The sequence below is a fragment of the Misgurnus anguillicaudatus genome, chromosome 21, assembly GCF_027580225.2.
Source record: "Misgurnus anguillicaudatus chromosome 21, ASM2758022v2, whole genome shotgun sequence".
NCBI lineage: Eukaryota > Metazoa > Chordata > Actinopteri > Cypriniformes > Cobitidae > Misgurnus > Misgurnus anguillicaudatus.
Genome location: NC_073357.2, coordinates 27443707 through 27456255, shown reverse-complemented (window position 1 = coordinate 27456255; position 12549 = coordinate 27443707). Strand labels below are relative to the sequence as shown.

The 12549-nt window shown below is 34.9% G+C and overlaps 1 protein-coding gene across 1 annotated transcript in view; it reads left to right on the top strand.

The window, feature by feature from the left end:
* Window positions 1-12549, top strand: part of LOC129440668 (uncharacterized) — a 64151-nt gene that overhangs the window by 34932 nt on the left and 16670 nt on the right. The window lies entirely within an intron of this gene.

The window sequence follows — 12549 nt, the reverse complement described above, 5'->3', positions numbered from 1 at the left end:
TGTATGGAGCAGTATTTTTCAGTGTGCGGACTTCACTTTGTATTATTTGTTAATGCTAGAGGTCAGAGGAGAATCGGCTGACTGATTTAAGCTGATAGAAGAGCAACTTTGACTAAAATAACCACTCGTTACAACCGAGGTATGCAGCAAAGCATTTGTGAAGCCACAACATGCACAACCTTGAGGAGGATGAGCTACAACAGCAGAAGACCCCACCGGGTACCACTCATTTCCACTACAAATGGGAAAAAGTGGCTACAATTTGCACAAGCTCACCAAATTTGAACAGTTGAAGACTGGAAAAATGTTGCCTGGTCTGATGAGTCTCAATTTCTGTTGAAACATTCAGATGGTAGAGTCAGAATTTGTTGTAAACAGAATGAGAACATGGATCCATCATGCCTTGTTACCACTATGCAGGCTAGTGGTGGTGGTGTAATGGTGTGGGGGATGTTTTCTTGGCACACTTTAGGCCCCTTAGTGCCAATTGGGCATCATTTAAATGCCACAGCCTACCTGAGCATTCTTTCTGACCATGTCCATCTCTTTATGACCACCATGTACCCATCCTCTGATGGCTACTTCCAGCAGGAAAGTGCACCATGTCACAAAGCTCAAATCATTTCAAATTGGTTTCTTGAACATGACAATGAGTTCACTATACTAAAATGGCCCCCACAGTCACCAGATCTCAACCCAATAGAGCATCTTTGGGATGAGGTGGAACGGGTGCTTCGTGCCCTGGATGTGCATCCCACAAATCTTCATCAACTGCAATATGGGCCAACATTTTTAAAGAATGCTTTCAGCACCTTGTTGAATCAATGCCATATAGAATTAAGGCAGTTCTGAAGGCGAAAGGGGGTCAAACAGAGTATTAGTATGCTGTTCCTAATAATCCTTTAGGTGAGTGTATATAAACATACAATATATCAAGTAAAAGAACAGACCCTCTGCTTTCAAACAAATTAACAAAAATGACGGGGAAAAACTTTTCATCCTATCTTCATTTGTTTTCTTTTATAAGCTCTCAAATATGGTAAATTTCTATGTTTTCTCTTACCATAATTCCTCAAATAAAGACCGGGGCCTTTATTTACCTAAACTGCCGAAGGTAACAGGCTTTTATTTGAAGCAGGCTTTTATTAGAGACATGCCTTTATTTCAAATCCCATCTGTTTGATAAATAATTGTTTTAAATTAGCCGTTAAATTAAAAGGGATAGCGTTCTAGTATATGGCAAGCCGTTTTAACTTTTATTCGTTGTGTTCTTGATATTAACAATTCAATTTTCACTAGTTAAAATTTTAATTCTTGATATCAGATATTACGTTTCTACTAGTATCAATGGCACTTCTTGATATCAACAATAACATTCCCACTAGTAACAATGTTAATTCTTGATATCAGCAATTTAATTCTTGATATCAACAATTCAATTCTTGATATCAACAATTCAATTCTTGATATCAACAATTCAATTCTTGATATTGATATCTGTAATCGTATTTTCACTAGTGAAATGTCACCATAGGTTGCCATTCAAATTCAATTGTTGATATCAAGAATTACATTTTCACTAGTAACAATGTTAATTCTTGATATCAACAATTCAATTCTTGATATCAACAATTCTATTCTTGATATCAAGAATTACATTTGCACTAGTAATATGGCAAGCCGTTTTGACATTTTTTCATTTATATTTACTAGTATCTATTTTTTAGGTACTAGTTCTTATTTTTTAGTTACTAGTACCTAAAAAATAGATAGTGCTTATTTTTTAGATACTAGTGCTTATTCATTAGATACTAGTACTTATTCAATAGATACTAGTATCTATTCGTTTGATTCTTGTTCTTAATCATTACATACTAGTAACTAAAAATTAGATACTAGGGCTTATTTATTAGATACTAGTGCTTATTTATTAGATACTAATACTTATTCATTAGATACAAGTACTTATTCATTAGATACTAGTACTTTTTAAATAGATACTAGTGCTTATTCATTAGATACTAGTACTTATTGGAATAGTGACTAGTAATTATTCCATTGTAACTATGGCAAGCATTTTTATCATTTTTTTCATTTACATTTACTAGTATCTATTTTTTAGGTACTAGTTCTTATTTTTTAGTTACTAGTATCTATTCGATTAGATACTAGTTCTTAATCATTAGATACTAGTACCTAAAAATAGATTCTAGTGCTTATTTTTAGATACTAGTGCTTATTCATTAGATACTAGTACTTATTCAATAGATACTAGTATCTATTCATTAGATACTAGTTCTTTTTCATTAGATACTAGTACTTATTCCAATAGTGACTATGATTAAATTATACTTTACTAGTTAAGAAAAATATAAAACTAGTACTTATTCTTTAGTTACTATCAACTTTTTTGATCAAAGATATCCTGAACTTTTTAGATACTAGTACTTTTTGATTTAAGTATGCAAATAATATGTTGAATAATAATGAAGCAACATTATGTAAGCTTTAAACAATGTAATGTAGAAGTGTCCAGTAGGGGTCACTTTTGGGTAACAATTCACAGAATATAGGTAGGAACCTTTCACAGTTTGTTGACTGCTACACAAGGATAAGCTATGCCACTAAGCAAGTGAGAAATATGCAGCTATGTATTGGTAAATTGTGGATTTTTGACTGTTTGGATTCTTGCTTCTTTGAAATGAAGACCAATTAAATAATATCCACAAATTGGCAATTAACTTGTGAGTGGACATTTTAGTTAATAACAAGCCAAGTGTGTGCATAGAGCATACATTAAAGAGCACTGTCTATCATCTCTCAGCTGCTTTAAGTAATAGAGTAGGGATGCAAACGTGTCACATTTCAGCAAAATCCGCTGTTTTGGATCCAAAATAGGTCATTCTTGTGATTTGTCTAGATCCAATAAGTTTTCTAAAACAGGGATGAGTGGCGTCTGCAACGGGGGTTGCAGTGAATAAAATCATGAAAATCATGTCCATCTGTTACAATGTCAATTCACTAACCAGTTTGGTGGGTTATGTTTTACAATTTACAGTCAAATTATTTCCTGCAGTCTGTGTACATTGAGCACACATACTTAACTCTGTAGTATTTTCTCAACCGGATGCAATTGTGCAAGAATTGTGCTGAAGTTCATGTCTTATATTTATCTCTTATTTACGTATCACATGATTCTCATCACAGAAACATGCAAGGCAATGACAACACGCATTGTCATGGAGTCACGTGCTGTACATTCTGCAGGGTTCCTGTCTTACATAAGATTACATAAAGAAATTAAATTATAAAATTTTTGCCTTTTAAAAAGTGTGTTTTCATTACCTTTATATGAAAACTTCGTAAGAACAACTTTCACCAACTCAACTTTGACTTTGTACATTTATCAGGAGATAAAGCGTGAACTCAGTGAGAGATGCTGTGCGCTGCATTGCCAAGTCCTCTGCCTTTTTGCAGACTTCAGATTTAGGGTACTTTTAAACTGTTTCAGCAAGTTTATTTTTTTCAGTAGGTTAAAGATGAAAGGATTTAATTTATTAGTTATTGGAATTTGGGCCATGAATAGTGATTGGGAAGCTTTTTGGATAGTTTTTAATGTTCATTGGGCTGGTTTGATAAGCGAATCTGGCAACACTGGTTGTGGGATTGAGCTGACACCATTTAGATCGTATTATATATAATGTAAAAAAACATTTTAATTAGATTGTAATGTTTAAGGTACATGTAAACTCTACTGTCTTAACCTAAATCATTAAATTCATTTGTATTGATAATTTTTTTTGCATGTAAACAGGGCACTTTGGTTTTTCAAAGTTACTAGCCACTCATCATGTTCGCTGGCCACAATTTTGTTGTTGGAAAAATATATTTTATATTATTAAAATTGACTTTGGCATGCTAAAATTACATATATTAGCTGGTATATACCTGGTATTAATACAGATCATATCATCTATTTAGCTCCATGAAAAACAATCTGCCACTGAAAAAATCTTGAACTTTATCGGCTTCTTCTGAACTCTTTTCATCATCATAATCATCATCATCATTGTCCTCTATCGCCCATTGTTTACTTTAGGAAAGTGTATATTGTTATACTGTGACTGTCAAGAAGTGTTTGGGTTTGCGGTTGCTTGTTCTGTTCATCTAACCCAGTTCATATCACCGTTTACCATCACTGTGTTGGATACGTGTTGTATGTTTAATAAACTACCTGTTGCTTTTACATCTGTGTCAATCCTATCTGCCTACCATAACAATAACATTCACATAGAGAATATTTTATATTATTTAATATTTTATAACATTAATAAACCTCTCCACTGGTGGGTTTCCTTTGATTTCGGACAAAACTATGATGTGTGCATTCTTGCCCAGTCAGACTGCGTCCCGTGCATTCGCAAATCCATCAGCTCTCGCGCTCTCTCTGGTAAAAAGGTGGCGCTTTGGTTCGCAACGCTCTGCTGATCGCACGCGCCTCTCAACAGACGATCTCAGTACGTTGCGCTGGGTGCGGGGATTGCTCATGGAAGTTTTAGTTTCCCAGTGTCAGTTTGCATTGTTTGTAGTTTCGCATGGCTTTTGAGAAAATTGCAATGGGGAAGGTGTATTCAGCCGGCCAAGGTGGCTAGTGGGATTGGCTGTCTTAACCGCCACGGCCGAGGTCTGCCCGCATTTGGCGGGTTGGCGGGTGTTGTTGTCAGGCCGCTGCATAAGATCATGGGGTTTTTTTTTTGCAGATACCCAATTATGTGAGCCTGAAGGCGAAGGTTTAGGGTGAAATAATTTTTGATAAAGAGATAAAAGGGGTTGAATGAATGTAAACAGCCCCACCTGAGGGTCAAATGCAGATTATATTGATTTACATTGTTATTGTTTAACCTGCTGCCTTACAATATTCATACATACTGTTTTAGAGCTGTGAATGTAAACTGTCGTGTGAACAGACCCTACAGTAGGTTTATCTACCTGTTCTTCTGAACTGCCAATAATCAATCCAAATGCCATAACATGAGATTAATTCAACTCTCTACCATAATGAAGACATTTTTCTTACAAAATATTGTTCACCCAAAGCAATAAATATTAAACAAAGTCTTTATTTGCGTCTTTATGCTAACCGATTAGCCAGATATGCTCACATTTACAAAGCCAGTTACTAAACCATCAATATCACTTTAAATAGTATAATACGTTGTATTACCATGTAAACTCTGATTGGATGGTTGAGGGGTACTCATGTTTATGCAATGATCTCTTTGAATCAAGATATCTCCAAACAGCTTCTTACTAGTTCCTTTTGAGATTGAAGATATCTCCAAATAAATAAGTACTAGTAGTTATTCTGTTTTTGATATCAACTATTCATTTCTGATAGTATCTATTCCAACAGTGACAAGTATCTTTTTAAGTATTACTAGTAACTAATCATTAGATACTAGTAAGTATTATTTAACACTGGTGCTTAATCATTAGATACTAGTACCTATTTATAGACACTAGTAGTTATTCATTAAGTACTAGTACTTATATATTAGACACTAGTGTATTTTACAATAGGTACTAGTAACATTTTTAATCTTACTAGTCACAATTGTTTTTGTACCTGTCATATGGAATGACTAGTCAAAATGGCCACTGTATAGTAAAATTAAAAATCTTACTAGTAAAATAAATTATCTTACTAGTTTCTATTAAAAAAAGTACTAGTGTCTAATGAATAAGTACTAGTATTTATTGAATAAGTACTAGTAACTAATGAATAAATACTAGTATCTAATAAATAAGAACTAGTATCTATTTAAAAGGTACTAGTATCTTACAAATAAGTACTAATATTTGTTTAATAGGCACTAGTATCTAATAAATAAGTACTAGTATCTAATGAAAAAGAACTAGTATTTAATAAATAGATACTAGTATTTATTAAATAAGTACTAGTATCTAATTAATAAGTACTAGTATCTAATAAAGAAGCACTAGTATCTAATGTTTAGGTACTAGTGACGATTGGAATACATACTAGTCAGAATTGAATAGTTGATATCTGAATGACCGATCTTCATAAAAATCAATGGGAAATTTTTGAAATTTGTTACTTCAAAAAACATGATCTTATGCAGGGCTTGACAATAACACCCGCCAAATGCGGGTAGATTTCGGCTGTGGTGGGTAAGAAAGCCAATCCCACTAGCCACTTTGGCTGGTTGAATCTACTTTTTTTTATTGTAATTTTCTTAAAAGTTATGCGAAATTATAAACAATACAAACTGATACTGGGAAACTAAAACTTCCATGAGCACTCCCTGCACCCAGCGCAACGTACTGAGACCGTCTCTTGAGAGGCGCGTGCGATCGGCGGAGCGTTGGAACCAAAGCGCCACCTTTTTACCAGAGAGAGCGCGAGAGCTGATGGATTTGCGAATGCACGGGACGCAGTCTGAGCGCACACACGTACACTTCGGGAAAGATAAAACAATTGCATGGAAGTGATTGAAGAGATTTAAAGTGCGTGCACACTCTCTGGGCAAGAATGCACACATCATAGTTTTGTCCGAAATCAAAGGAAACCCACCAGTGGAGAGGTTTATTAAAGGGATAGTTCGGCCTTCCGGTAGCGCCGCCATCTTAGTATCATACGCATTCAGGATGAGAGCTTACGCAGCGTACAGAGGTTTCTCTGCTGCTGCTCCGAATTTGTCATACGTTACTAAGAAAAGTGCGTACACTACGCTAATACTCTCTCCTGAGTCTAAGATGGCGGCGCTACCGGAAGGTTGTTAATCACGCTAATACAATTTTAAATATGGATATTTCTACAACAACACCGCACGGATTACCCTCAGAAGACCTTTGTTTATCATCCTGGAGCCGTTTGGATTTAATTTGTGAAGGATGGACGCACTTTTTTTGGACTTGAAGGTCGTGGACTATGGCTGGACCCCGTAATATTACATTTAATCAACTGAAAGATCTAAAATATTTTCTAAAATATCCGAAAATGTGTTTGTCTGAAAAACGATGGACATATGCAACTCGGACAGCTTGGGGGTGAGTAAATCATGGGTTTAATATCGTTTTTGGCCGAACTATCCCTTTAATGTTATAAAATATTAAATAATATAAAATATTCTCTATGTGAATGTTATTGTTATGGTAGGCAGATGGGATTGTCACAGATGTAAAAGCAACAGGTAGTTTATTAAACATACAACACGTATCCAACATAGTGATGGTAAATGGTGATATGAACTGGGTTAGATGAACAGAACAAGCAACTGCAAACATGTAAGGTGGTGTCAAACCCTGACAAAAAGTATTTCTAAAGCCAGTAGCAAATGGCTGAATCCACAGGAAACCGCTTCCTAATTCCTGTTGAATTATCATCTGAAACCTTTCTCAAAGAATTCACATCTTCCCCCCAAGACAGCTACCCCACTTTCTCGTCCCCCTCTCCTCATGTTCTAAAAGCAATCTGTAGTTCTTGTTTGGTGTTTTATGAAGTGTTTTAATGCAAGTGGTACATTTGGGTTTATTAATATGACAACAGGATTCAATGTTAATCTGTGACAATAAATAAGTAAACTTAACCTAATGTTGGGAGACAACTCCTACCTTAGACATGTTGACCAATCACCCACCGTATGTATATTAGGCAACACCCCTGAGTTTTACAATAACCAATCTATACCAAATTCCTATATGCTTTGTTCTCTGGTTATTTAAGGAGATGTGTAGAAGACTTAGGCGGGACTTTCAATATCGAGAAATGCACCCCCATGATGCTGTCCTGGCACAGCATCATGTATTTTATTTTACTTTGAGGAATCTGTAACCAGATCTTCATCTCATTACCAGGTATGCAATGGTTTTTCGTTTGTTTCGTATTTGAATTGGAATGTAAATTGGCTTCTGAATTATGTTTTACCTACCTGGTTAATAAATTGTTACGTTTGCATTCATTCTAATTTGCTCTGTATTATTGACTCTTTTAAGTTACTATAAGCATTACAATATCTTTTGTCACCATAAATCTATGACCGGGGTATAAATTCATGCTAATTGTCTATACCGGTGAACTAAGATGTCCAGCAATTACATTACTATAGGCAGGCCATAGAGAAATAAGCCTGGACCTCTGATGATAGTCCTTACTTTGATTAAGTTTTTGTATGGGATATGATTCGCTATACCAGGTTAGACGGTGCTAACTTGGACCTCTGGTCATAGTTTGAGATCTATATTAAGTTGTATATACTATAGGTAGTTGGCTGGGGTTGTGTAAGTATTTTTAATAAGGGCACGCCAGCATGGGGCAGTTGCTTCAACCATTTCCTCTGGTTACACGGATAGACTAATTATTTAACCCTAACTAAGTTGTGTGTAATCGTGATTACTATAGGCAGGCTATAAGGAGATACGCCTGGACCTCTGGTTATTACCTCTACTTTGATTAAGTTGTTGTATAGTATATGATTCGCTATACCAAATTAAAAGGTGCTAGTTTGGACCTCTGATCATCTTATGGGTTTGTATCAAGTTATATATAGATGGATACAGTGGCCGATGTTGTCAGACCTCTGGTGTGGTCGAGTTTTATGTTTCAGAATCCGCACAACGGCCGGTGTGGGCTGATATGACATTGGTAATTGAATTAACAAGTTCAATGTAAACATGAATAAATAGAATGATCAAATGTTTATTCACATTCCACAATTACATCAATTTTAATTCATATTACAATATGTTTTATATCTTTGCAGTCAGATGTAAAGTTGCGTAACATTAAAACGTCATTGGTAAGTGCCGGAAAAGGTCGAACGCGTTATAATCCTCGGCCATGCCGTTTGGATTCCGTCGTTGGGCCAAACGGATGGATGGGGTCATATTTGTCCTCCTTACAAACACAAACACTTCTTGGCAGTCACAGTATAACAAAATACACTTTCCTAAAGTAAACAATGGGCAATAGAGGACAATGATGATGATGATTATGATGATGAAAAGAGTTCAGAAGAAGCCGATAAAGTTCAAGATTTTTTTTCAGTGGCAGATTGTTTTTAATGGAGCTAAATAGATGATATGATCTGTATTAATACCAGGTATATACCAGCTAATATATGTAATTTTAGCGTGCCAAATTCAATTTTAATAATATAAAATATATGTTTCCAACAACAAAATTGTGGCCAGCAAACATGATGAGTGGCTAGTAACTTTGGAAAACCAAAGTGCCCTGTTTACATGCAAAAAAATTTGTCAATACAAATGAATTTAATGATTTAGGTTAAGACAGTAGAGTTTACATGTACCTTAAACATTGCAATCTAATTAAAATGTTTTTTACATTATATATAATACGATCTAAATGATGTCAGCTCAATCCCACAACCAGTGTTGCCAGATTCGCTTATCAAACCAGCCCAATGAACATTAAAACTATCCAAAAATCTTCCCTATCACTATTCATGGCCCAAATTCCAATAACTAATAAATTAAATCCTTTCATCTTTAACCCACAAAAAAAATAAACTTGCTGAAACTGTTTAAAAGTACCCCAAATCTGAAGTCTGCAAAAAGGCAGAGGACTTGGCAATGCAGCGCACAGCATCTCTCACTGAGTTCACGCTTTATCTCCTGATAAATGTACAAAGTCAAAGTTGAGTTGGTGAAAGTTGTTCTTACGAAGTTTTCATATAAAGGCAATGAAAACACACTTTTTTAAAAGGCAAACATTTTACATTTCATTTCTTTATCTAATCTTATGTAAGACAGAAATCCTGCAGAATGTACACCACGTGACTCCATGACTTTAATAATGCGTGTTGTCATTGCCTTGCATGTTTCTGTGATGAGAATCATGTGATACGTAAATAAGAGATAAATATAAGACATGAACTTCAGCACAATTCTTCTGCGCATAATATGCACAAGGTATTTTTGCATCCGGTTGAGAAAATACTAAAGAGTTAAGTATGTGTGCTCAATGTACACAGACTGCAGGAAATAATTTGACTGTAAATTGTAAAACATAACCCACCAAACTGGTTAGTGAATTAACATTGTAACAGATGGACATGATTTTCATGATTTTATTCACTGCAATCCCGTTGCAGACGCCACTCATCCCTGTTTTAGAAAACTTATTGGATCTAGACAAATCACAAGAATGACCTATTTTGGATCCAAAACAGCGGATTTTGCTGAAATGTGACACGTTTGCATCCATACTCTAATACTTAAAGCCAGTGTTGGGGCTAGTTACTCAAAAAAAGTAATATATTACGTATTACATATTACTCTCAAAAATAGTAATGCCTTACTTTACTTTATTACTCCCTGGAGAAAGTAACTAGTTATATTACTATATTACTAGTTACATTTTTTTCTGGACAAGAATGTTTATTTGGGCAAGCCACGGCCAAGAAAATATCCAAACACAAAATCCCCAAATCAATAAAAAGTTACAATTTTATTAGATTAAATTTGACAACAATTTACTCATTCAAAATATAGGGAATGACAACAGGTTGCAATTCATTTTAGATGGACACCTTTAAATGGACAGCTGATGAAAGAATGACGGATCACAATAAATTATTTCCTGATAAAGACTTCCAAGAGTTCTGTATTCTTAGCAGGGGGATACCATGATGTTAGTGCACATTATTTACCCACCCACTATACACAGCAATGCACAGCAAATTCATCCAACACCCAAACATATAAATATATCAATTTAACACCGCAAAGTAATAAATACACAATCAATTCAATAAATATCATTAAAATCACTCAAGCTAAAGACACAGCCTTCGTCAATTACAGTAAAATTTATATACAAAATTGATGGGATAAACAACCTGCACGCAACCCCTGTTTACATACAAACAAACAATGAAATGAGCGCCGGGAGACCGTGACATAACCTCACATTCATCAAGGTCTCCACGGCGAGAAAACCCACCGTAAATACACCACCTTTTAATACAACATAAAAATTACTGCTGGCTTCCTTACCCGCTACCGGACACGGGGCACAGCGTTCGGAGAAACATTAAAGAGTGTGCACTTCACTGTCAAGTTATTTTCCTTCCGTTGAACATAATAAAAAAATGACTGAATCTCCACCCGTCGAAACTAGCTTTCTGTTGCTGGGAACCTTCCTCTGAAAAAGAGCTTGCCATTGTTGACGCTTCCATTTTCCCGATCTGTCTTTGAGTGTGCCGCTCTGTGCTGCTGGCTTCCGGGTGTCGACCAATCGGTGATGGTAAATGATACCTCGTGCCAAACTTAGACCAATCACTGTTCCATTCACAGCCTCCTCCCCTTCCCTTTTGTTCTCTGTGTTGTGTGCCTTGTGTGATGAAGGTGCTACTGACGAATGTAACTAGCTCGGGAAAACGGTAATAATATTACCATTTACCATTTTCAGACGGGTAATGCCTTACACTACTAGTTACTGAAAAAAGTAATTTTATTACAGTAACGCGTTACTTTGTAACGCGTTACACCCAACACTGCTTAAAGCAGCTGAGAGATGATAGACAGTGCTCTTTAATGTATGCTCTATGCACACACTTGGCTTGTTATTAACTAAAATGTCCACTCACAAGTTAATTGTCAATTTGTGGATATTATTTAATTGGTCTTCATTTCAAAGAAGCAAGAATCCCAACAGTCAAAAAATCCACAATTTACCAATACATAGCTGCATATTTCTCACTTGCTTAGTGGCATAGCTTATCCTTGTGTAGCAGTCAACAAACTGTGGAAGGTTCCTACCTATATTCTGTGAATTGTTACCCAAAAGTGACCCCTACTGGACACTTCTACATTACAATGTTTAAAGCTTACATAATGTTGCTTCATTATTATTCAACATATTATTTGCATACTTAAATGAAAAAGTACTAGTATCTACAAAGTTCAGGATATCTTTGATCAAAAAAGTTGATAGTAACTAAAGAATAAGTACTAGTTTTATATTTTTCTTAACTAGTAAAGTATAATTTAATCATAGTCACTATTGGAATAAGTACTAGTATCTAATGAAAAAGAACTAGTATCTAATGAATAGATACTAGTATCTATTGAATAAGTACTAGTATCTATTGAATAAGTACTAGTATCTAATGTATAAGCACTAGTATCTAAAAATAAGCACTAGTATCTATTTTTTAGGTACTAGTATCTAATGATTAAGAACTAGTATCTAATCGAATAGATACTAGTAACTAAAAAATAAGAACTAGTACCTAAAAAATAGATACTAGTAAATGTAAATGAAAAAATATTAAAACGGCTTGCCATATTATATCAAGAATTAACATTGTTTCTAGTGGAAATGTAATTGTTGATACCAAGAATTGCCATTGTTACGTAATTGAAATGTAATATCTGATATCAAGAATTACAATTTTAACTAGTGAAAATTGAATTGTTGATATCAAGAACACAATGAATAAAAGTTAAAACGGCTTGCCATAGTTCTAGTGGATAGAGATCATTCATTTTTTAACAGTATAT